Here is a 10,997-nt window from a genome sequence, read left to right as displayed (position 1 = left end):
AATATAGGGTAACCGTGCTCAAAGGCAAACATAATTTATTCCAGGAAAAACAAGTACTTGAAATCGCTGTTCTCAGGCTAAAATAATTAATCGGTAAAATAAGGATCGGTAGGGGTGCTTTTTAAGGGTTGTAAAGGTGTGTGGGGATAAAGTAGATCAGGGTCAAGGTGAATTAGCCTATTTGGGGTGGGAAACTTATTTTCTTAAAGATAAGCAGACGATTAAACTCGCTCTACCCAGACTTAGGTAGGTTAGCCTGCTTGAGGGTTGATAGGGGTGGTTCCTAACCCTTAAAACGGTATTCTGCCGATATAAAAAAACACGGGTTCAATATTTTTTAGTGTTCTATCGATGTGCAAAGTTTGGTCCGAATCGGCGAGTATCACTTGGGTAGTGTTACTTGTGAGTTTGAAATACAAGTAACAGATATAACTAGGATTTATATATGAATTATATACTTTTTGTTTTAACATAAATCTGTTCCTACGATTATTCTCTATATAAAAATACTGGAGTAAAAAGAAAATAACTTTCCAAGATATTTTAGATGTTATCTTGATATTTTCTAATACAAAATATAAAATATTTTGTAAACTTTTCGATAATTTTATCGTCATGTTTTTTTTACAAAGAATTACGGATAAAATTGATTATTTAAAAAAAAACATAGAATTTTAAACAAAACTCTGTTTTATTTTGCAAATCATTGATGTATTAGTATGTAAAAACCCCTTACGTAGCAAGGACGCCATATAGCGTCCAACGCTTACTTGATTCAAAGTGGCAACGAAGTCATATGGCGTCCAAAACATAAACGTATTAAACGTAAAAAAAACATGTTTAATGTGATACAATATTGACTACCACTGATATCTCAGCCCCCCCCCCCTCCCCGGCTACGTTACTAATTGGATAATATTACATTTTTTGCAAATAGTTGACATATCTCTTCTCAAATAATTTTCTTTTCACCATTTTAAATTTTAAAATTTTGACCTCATATTCATATTCAGCGACCTGAACAAGAAATACTCTAGATACCGAGTTTTATAACAATCACATGTTTTTCATATTTTGGTCGCCATATTAAAACCGCCATTTTAAATTTTAAAATTTGGGCCATATATTCATATTGAGCAACCTGAAAAACCCCTAAATACCTGATGTCTTTAAAATTAAAAAGAAAGTAAAAAAAGGAAGCCAAATGCACCTTAGCATTATTTGTCTTTACAAAAAAAAAATCGTTATAAATAAATTACAAAGCTCAGCTGAAAGATATTTTAAAAATATTATGTTCGGGACTCGCCTCATATTCTCATAAAGTGTTGTCGCCTTTCGCGATTCCCTCAACTCGACCGACCTGTTCTTCTCGAAGATTCTATTTAGAATTTTCGAGAGGTAAATGATATACAATTTCTGTGTGTGATACCGGTGACCGGCTTCGCCGGTAAACATTCGGCCTCGCGACACTTCGATCTATTGTGTTTGCTCGCTGATTGCTATGGCAATCTTAAATTCGGATCGCAGAATCAAAGATCTACATATCAACAACAAAACAATGAAAGCCTGTCGAGGTGTCGCGAGGCCGAACCAATCACTGATCGCCAGCTTTGGAACCGCGGAGATAAAAGCTCATTCTCTCGATAACGGACAATCAATCTCGTGCGAATCTCTCACAGTAAAAACGTTTGCCGTCTCATCTTGCGCCTATCAGTTTCGCGAGTCTCAGGCTGCCGACCGACTTGGGTCAGGCTCTCAATTATTCTATCGCGAAACGCGACACTCGGAGTCTTCCTCCCGCGAAGGCTCCTCTGCGACGAAAACCATTGGTCGAAAGGTCGGCACGCACGCCGAGTGAGGACACAAGATTCGACCACCAGCGACGGCCGATCCTGAACTCTCTCTATCAACAAAATTGTTACTTGGGACAACGACCTCAATTCATTGACGCACCAAAACCCGTCTCCCAGCATCCCCGCGGAGCGAGTCCGGCCTCTATGCGCTCACTGCAAGCGCGCACATATTATTAAAACAATCTTATTCAGATCAATTGTACTCCCGTGAATACTCTATTGAAAAATACAAGACCATTATAAACTTTCCACAAAAGTAATGGTATCAAGAGGTTTACGCCAAGTGCGAATGATTAATCATTTCAGTTTTTACTTTTGTACATATGTAGTTTTGGCTATATAATATATTTATAAGTTAAATATATTATTAATATGTTAGTAATATATTATTAAATAAAAAATAAAATAATTAGAAAAATTCAATAATGTTAAAAAAAATTATAATAACTTACACAAAAAGCACTTGGCGTGCCTTTTTTTAATATTACATTGATAATTAACATAATATTTTGATAGTCATTAAAATAAGAGAACCTTTTGTCTATAAAAAAAGCACGCCAAGTGCTTTTTGTGTAAGTTATTATAATTTTTTTCAACATTATTGTATTTCTCTAATTATTTTATTTTTTACTTAATAATATATTACTAACATATTAATAATATATTTAATTTATAAATATATTATATAGCCAAAACCACATATGTTTACAAAAGTAAAAACTGAAATGATTAATTATTCGCACTTGGCGTAAACATCTTGATACCATTACTTTTGTGGAAAGTTTATAATTGCCTTGTATTTTTCAATAGAATATTCGTAAGAGTATGAATATTCAATAGAATAATCGTAAGAGAATTAATCTGAATAAGGTTGTTTTAATAATATTTTTTAAATATCTTTTAGCTGAGCTTTATAATTTATTTATTACGATCTTTTTTGTAAAGACAAATAATGCTAAGGCGCGTGCACTTGGTTTCCTTTTTTTACTTTTTTTTGAAAAAGTAATTTTGTTTTTATATCACATCTTTTTTTACAAAATAATATTAAATACTGAAAACGAATTTCTTTGTTAATTGGATATTGTAAATATTTAGGTGTACATAAAAATAGGTTCTTTAAATTTTATTCAGAATAATTCATTTTTATAAAAAATCTCTCTCTCTCTCTCTCTCTCTCTCTCATCATTTATTTTTTATATATTTATTTACTTATTTATTGTTTTATTATTTATATTCCGACGTCTACACAGCCTATTTAATTTAATAAATTACGAGTCGGTAAATCGATAATCGTAATATATATCTCCTTTTTTCATTTTCACATTTTTATTCTCACCGTATTTATTTTTCTTATTGTTTTTCTTCTAATAGTTTAATATTTACTGTATTTAGCTCTTTTTCTCTGTTTCTCCTTTTCCCCCTCTCTCCTTCTTCCTCTCCCTCTCCCTTCCCTTCTCTCTTTCTCTCTCACACATAGTATCTTCCTTTCTCTCTTTACAACACTGTCTCTTACTTTCTGTCTAATAATGAAATGTAACAGTAACGTACTTTTTTGTGAATAACGAGTAATAATAATGAATTACTTTAACCTTAACTTTAAAATTAATCTTTCTTATTGTACTATCTTACATCTCTTTATTTTCTATCTTCTTACTTCGTTTCTATTTTTTGTTACTTATCTGTCTTTATACTATCTTCTCTCCTTATATTTTCTCTTTCTCTCCTCGCTTTCTGTACTTTTTTTTTTCTTTCTTTCTTGCTTTGTTTTAAAATAATAAAAGTGCAAACAATATAAAGAGTATCCTAGTTCTATATATTTATAAATTACCCTATATTATATAAAATAATACTTATTTATTATTACGGCAGCCAAAAAATTTATTTATTTATTTATTATCCATCCTTTTATTTTTTATTCTCTTACTCACTGATATATTCCTCTTGTCTTTTTATTTCGCTCTCTTATGGTTTTTTTTACCGTCTTAACATTTATCTTCATTTTTTCTGTTCCTTCATTTCTTCTCGCACATACTCTCTTTTCTCTCTTTCTTTTCTTCTTCTTTTCACTTCCTTTCTCTTTTATCTCCCTGTTATTTAATTTAGCTATAAAAAGTAAAAACGACACAAAGTATTCAAGTTTTACATCGTTATATATTTTTGTAGAGAGAGAGAGAGAGAGAGAGAGAGAGTGAGAGAGGGAGGGTAGGAGGGAGGGAGAGAGAGAGAGGGGGGGGGGAGATCCGTACTGTCAAAGGATGCGTTCGGGGAGCACGCTACTCCCTTATAGAAATATCATACTAAGAATCATTGATAATTACTTATTATCCAGTATTTTTAATACTGAAAATAAGTAATTATCAATGATTTTTAGTATGATATTTCTATAAGGGCTAACGCTATCGCGTTCCTCTATCTTTATTGTTCCTTAGATATACGACAAAGATAGAATGACACGGTGGCGCTAATAGCGAGCTCCTTGAACGCACTTATAGGAAGCGTTCCATAACAATAAGAAAATAACCGATAATATTGCAACAATAATATTAGCGTTCATATTAGTGCTACAACATTTTTATTTGCGAAAAGGATATAGGTTAGTACAATTGTGCCGCAAATTCGACTATGAAGTATTTTAGTAATAAAATAAATATTATTTTGCAACCAAACATAATAGCGATTTTGATTTCACACGTCTTGCTAATTAGGCGGTAGGCATCGGAATTAAATAAAATCAAGTTGCCGCTTCATTAACAAATGTTTCATTGCATTTTGCAACCAAATAATAATTAAAAATATTTCTTTAATATATTGTTGTATGATTATAATTATTAATAATTATACAAAAAGGAATGATATTTGTACAAAAATTATTTTTTTAAAAAAAGGTAAAAAAGAAGCCAAGTGCACACACTTTGCTTCGCTTGCAAAAAATATTATAAAAAAGTTATTGGTAAAATTCTTACAAAAAGAAATGATATCAAACAGTTTACGCCAAGTAAAATTAATTTTATACACAATAAATATTATTATAACTACTTTGTAAATATGAACACTACTGACTTTATTTTCTGATAATTACACAGAATTGGGAAAAAAATAGTTTTTAAAAGTTTATTTAGTAAACATACAAAAGTAAAAATTTTGGGAAAAGTTAAATAAAATTTCACACGCACACAAAAAACACTTGACATGTCAGGGTAAACTTTCACATGTACACATAAAACACTTGGCGTGCCCATTCTTTTAATGCTACTCATACAACATATGCTCTAAAGATTTTCGTATATATATTACGATTACCGATTTACCGACTCGTAATTTATTAAATTAAATAAGCTGTATAGACATCGGAATATAAATAATAAAATAATAAATAAATAATAAAAGGGAGAGAGAGAAACAGACAAAGACATATTTTTTATAAAAATGAATTATTTTGAAATATAATTTAAAGAACTTGCTTTTTATGTACACCTAATAAAATAAATATTTACAATGTCCTAATAAAATAAATATTTAGAATGTCCTAATAAAATAAATATTTACAATGTCCAAGTTCAATATATAAGTTATTAACAAAAAAATTCGTTTCCACTGATTAATATTATTTTGTAAAAAAAGATGTGATATAAAAACAAAATTACTTTTTTAAAAAAAGTATAAAAAAGAAGCCAAGTGCACGCGCGTTAGCATTATATTAAAACAACCTTATTCAGATCAGTTATATTCTCGCAAATACTCTATTGAAAAATACGAGACAATTTTATACTCTCTATAAAAGTAATGATATCAAGAGATTTACGCCAAGTACGAATGATTAATCATTTCACTTTACTTTTATAAACATATATGGTTTTGACTATATAATATATTTATAAATTAAATATATTATTAATATATTACTAACATATTCTTAAATAAAAAATAAAATAATTAGAGAAATACAATAATGTTGAAAAATAATTATAATAACTTACAATAATGTTGAAAAAAATTATAATAACTTACACAAAAAGCATTTGGCGTGCCTTTTTTTATAGGCAAACGGTTTTTTTATTTCAATAATTATCAAAATATTATATTGATTATCGATGTAATATTAAAAAAAAGCATGCCAAGTATTTTTTGTATAAGTTATTATAATTTTTTTCAACGTTATTGTACGTTATTATAATTTTTTTCAAATTTTAGATTACAAGTCTTTATCACCTCTTTAGCAAATATTTACTAAAATTTCAACATATGACAAATAAGACATAAAAATTACATATTCGAAAAATATAAATGTTATGAATTAAATAATTAGTTTCATTGAAAACTAAAAATAAGTAACAATCCTTTTAATTTATAAGTACTAAAAACTAAAAGTAAATAACAGTCCTTTTAACTTATAAGTATATTATTTTTAAATAGATATAATTAATAAACAGATACAACTATTATAATAAATATACTATTTATAACATAGATAATATATATCCCCTAGAAAGAAATATTAGCTCCAATTAGAATTAGATTATAATAAAAAATAAATAAAATAAAATGACTAAAATAAATGTTTGTACAAAGATAATTTTTAATTATAACACAGACACGCATATCCGGAATTTTTTTAAATTAAAACGAGCTATTGACTTTTTGAAATAAAAATGTAACCAACAATAAGAAAAAACAAGTAACCTTTTTTTAGTATAGCTAAAGCGACTCTAGACGATTATGAAGGGTTAATAATTTCACAAATCCAAAAATAACGAACTTATTTTTCACTCATTATTATCTTCCTTTTTATTACTAAGTATTTCAATATATTTATTAAAACACTCTAAAAATTTATCTTGTCTTTGTATTTTTACCTGATGTCTTCTTTCTATAGAATTTGTAAGTAATCGTTTTTTAGAAAAAGAAGATTTATACGTCGATGAATGTTTCCTCTTATTATCAGGTACATTTTTCATTTGTACTTCAATATTATCTGTGCTTTCGTCAGTACTACTCAATTCTTCACGAGTTACCAATTCTTTGCTACTACTACAAGTAGCTACAGGTGTAATTTCTGGTTTATTGTGAAGTATTTTATTCATTGCCTCTAAATACTTCCATCTTCTTCGATTTTTTCCTGACGCCGAATTGTGTTCTTTGATATCTTTATATATTTTTAACAAGCCTTTTCATTTTGTGTCACATTGTTGCCATGTAAGTGAAGCATCCAAGTCGTTATTCAAAATGTTGCAGATTTTTATCCAAACATTTTTTTACTGAATTTTGGAATTCTTCAAATTGTGAAACTAAATTAATTAATCTCAAAATAGTTTCGTTTGTCCAAACTTTCTTCTCGTTATATTTTTCACTTTTTTTCACACGTTTGTTTAACAATATTTTCTTTATTTCCTTCTTCAGGCAATTGTATATTAATAGATTTGTACGTATCATCTGTAAAATCAGAAATTTTTTAATTTCATATAATTTATTATATGATAATAATAATAAATAATTGATCTAACCTCTATAATATGACACAGTTTAATTAACAAATTTCAGTTGAAAAATAACAAACTTTTAGTTACAAATTTTTCCAAAAAATTTTTCGTTTAAAAAATAACAATAATCAAACGTTCAGAAAAAGAGAAATAAACTTACCCTTTTCATTATATAAATAATGTTCTCCACCAATTTCTATTATTTTATACAGTTCACCGTTAAATTCAGATATATTTATTTAGATATGTAAAGTATATGTAAGAATTAAGAGATATCTTTAAATAATGCGACAAATTTTTTACGTTCACATTAAACAATTAACGATCAGTTGTTATTTATTGCACTCGCTGAATACTCGTCTCTAAACAGTCATATATAAATAGTTATGAAGATAGACAACTTAAATTCTTCCGCGGACATGATCTGCGTGGCCTTTGAATTCAGAGCAGATCGAGGAGCTCGAATTGCTCTGAAAATGTAAATAACGAACGTAAATGTAATGATATCGAGCAAACAGATGTGAATTGCCGAACTATTTTCGAGATGAAAGAACAATCCAACGTCTCCGATTTACAATGCCGAACGCAGCTATAGTCAACGGACATTTCTGTGGTGAGGAGATGTTTCTTACGCGTAAATTCATAATTTCAGACTTTGAGCTAAGATAAGTCAGCTTCTGGAGCACGTAAAGAAAAAATAAAGACAATTTTATTATGCAATGTAAACCCATGAAGTAAGAGAGAAGGAGGTCGAATTCCATATAACAAAAGTGGTCCTGATTCGTGTCCCCCAATTGAGAAGAAATCCGCTGAAAAGAATAACTTCTTATGATTGCGCGCCATTTATAAAGCAATAAGTTAGAGCGAGATAAGATATACTTGTCTCACTTTTACTGCACCAGTTCAATGATGCAGCTCTTTAGCTGCCATCTTATCTCGCTCTAACTTATTGCTTTACAAATAGCGTAAGAAGTTATTCTTTTCAGCGGATTTCCTCTCAATCGGGGAACACGAATCAGAACCACTTTCTCTACTCGCGCCCTATTAAATTCGGTCTCCTTATCTCTTACTTCATGTGTAAACCCAAAGAATTGATTAAGTCCTTCCAGAACTTCGTCAATTCAGCCGTTATAGCCGAAATGAGAATTTAACCTACATTCAACTAAAGTCGTCGCGTAATTATACACGGTAGGCCGCGTTGCTTCGCGCTTGCACTTGGCTTCGCGACACTACCGTGTCGCTTGATTCGATAACTTTTTTGTCTTGCCACTTATGACACACATAGTGAAATTCTGCCTGCCACGTAAGGGGTCAATATCTGATTAATTTTTTTCGTCATTCTACGCACAAAAGTATTAAGGTGAGGTTGTCGAAAAGTATGAATAATTTACGAGATATTTTATATTTTCTCTTTCCTGAAAAGTACTAGAATAAAATGTAAAATATCTCAGGAAATATATAGTTTTCAGTAATTTTATGCTAGTATTTTTATACACAGAATAATCAAAGAAACCGATTTACGTTAAAAAGAAGTATAACTTAGAAATATATTGGGAGTACAAATAAGTCTCCGCCGTTTTTTTTATAAAAAATTGGGCATTTATTGTGAAAGAACGGTACCTTATTCAAAGTATTGTCCATCGCTAGTCACTACTTTTTTCTATCTTTCTGGCAACATACGGGTACCGCGTCGGAAGAACGCTTCATCTTTTGAGGCTATCCACGAATCGACCCAATTTTTTATATCTTCATATGATGTGAAGTGCTGCTCAGACAGGCCTTGTGTCATCGATCGAAACAAGTGATAGTCAGAGGGAGCAATGTCTGGTGAATATGGCGGGTGGGGTAAACTTCCCAGTTGAGTGTTTCCATGTAGGTTTTGACCGGCGCCGCAACATGTGGACGAGCATTATCATACAGGAGAATAATTTTGTCGTGTCTGGAGTAGTAGTGGGCGCGTTTTTCCTTGAGTGCTCGGCTCAATCTCATCAATTGTGTTCGGTAGAGAGCCCCAGTAATGGTTTCGTTTGGTTTAAGCAACTCATAATACACGACACCAAGCTGATCCCACCAAATACACAACATGAGTTTTTTTCTATGAATATTCGGTTTGGCTGTCGATGTTGAAGCATGGCCACGTGGTCCACATGATTTCCTCTTCTTTAGGTTATAGTAGTGGATTCATTTTTCATCACCAGTGACTATACGATGCAAAAAACCCTTTCGTTTATGCATGGCAAGCAGCATTTCACATGTGCAAAATCGGCCTTCAACGTTTCTCGGCTTCAGTTCATATGGAACCCAATTTCCTTGCATTTGAATCATTTCCAACGATTTTAAACGATGTGAAATTGCTTGTTGAGTTACTCCTAATGTAAGTGCAAGTTCTTCTTGCGTTTGGCACAAATCTTCCTCCAATAATGTTTTCAATTCCGCATCTTCGTACACTTTTGGCCTTCCGCTACGTTCTTTGTCTTCGACGTCAAACTCATCGTTCTTAAATTTTTGAAACCACTCACGACAACTTCTCTTACTTAAAGCAGCCTCACCATATGCTTCTACAAGCAATCGATACGCCTTAGCTGCAGATTTCTTCAAATTAAAGAAGTAAATCAAAATACTAGATTTGAGGCTTTCACGGCCATTAATACAATGTCTAGGTATAGCTTCCGGAATGGAGCCATGTCTTGAATCAGCGATGTGCCGACGTTTCGCAAACGTTGCAGTTTGCATTATCAGGGCTGAGGACTCTGATACTGAGTTCCCTTGGATAAAGGTTGTCCTTATATGCTCCCCTCCCCCCCCCCTTGTGTAGATGGTATTAGGGAGTAGTCGACGAGGCTTGAATCCAGCCAATCAGCGTATTTTAATTGATCAGCTGGTCATTTAAAAAACCGGGAGGGTAGTATGCCAAATAGAGTTTACTTGCATACCTTTGTTTCGGTTGAGGTTGTTGGGATGTTTTAAAATTTCTAGGCCTTCACGATGTTTTCTGGCAAAATAACTCTGTGAGGGAGCCAATCTGATGGCTTTGTCATATTGTACGGAGTGTCGAGTTTCCATCCAGTGTTCAGCTACGGCTGATTGAGTAAAGTGACCATACTTGGTACATCGCTGGTGTTCCTTGATTTGCGTACTGATCTTCCTCCCGGTTTCTCCTATATAAAATTTACCACAAGAGTAAGGGATCTTATATACACCTGATGTTTGTAGGCATGATTTCTGATCCTTCGGATTTGGGAGTAAATGGGAAAGTTTCCTATGGGGTTTGAAGATTAATTTGATTTTATGTTTACCCAGAATCCTGCTAATAGGTTCTGTTATGCCCTGGAGATATGGAAGGACAGCCGTTTTTCTCTTTTCTCTCTCTTCATCTAGTGTGTCAGTGTTTTTAGGACTGACAATTCTGTTCTTCTGGTTTTTTATTATTTGCGAGATGTTTTTGCTGTTGTATCCATTTTTGGTTAAGGCTGTACTGAGGTGTTCTAGTTCTCCATCCAGAGAGGATGGTTCCGAAATTGTGAGCGCTCTGTAAACCAATGAACTCATAACAGAATTCTTTTGCGAGGGATGATGATGAGAGGTTGCATGTAGATATCGGTCCGTGTGTGTTGGTTTTCGGTGGACCTGGAGACCTAAGGTGCCACCTTGGTTTTTTTGGACTGGC

The 10,997-nt window shown here is 31.7% G+C and overlaps 1 protein-coding gene across 3 annotated transcripts in view; it reads left to right on the top strand.

Moving 5' to 3' along the window:
* Positions 1 to 10,997, top strand: part of LOC116852602 (signal recognition particle 14 kDa protein) — a 119,398-nt gene that overhangs the window by 26,806 nt on the left and 81,595 nt on the right. The gene's annotated exons all lie outside the window — the stretch shown is intronic.

The sequence above is a fragment of the Odontomachus brunneus genome, unplaced genomic scaffold (assembly GCF_010583005.1).
Source record: "Odontomachus brunneus isolate Ranch 3 - 2012 unplaced genomic scaffold, Obru_v1 Obru_scaffold_238, whole genome shotgun sequence".
NCBI classification, from domain to species: domain Eukaryota; kingdom Metazoa; phylum Arthropoda; class Insecta; order Hymenoptera; family Formicidae; genus Odontomachus; species Odontomachus brunneus.
Note: the sequence above shows the minus strand (reverse complement) of the source record. Positions and strands in the feature narration are given on the sequence as shown.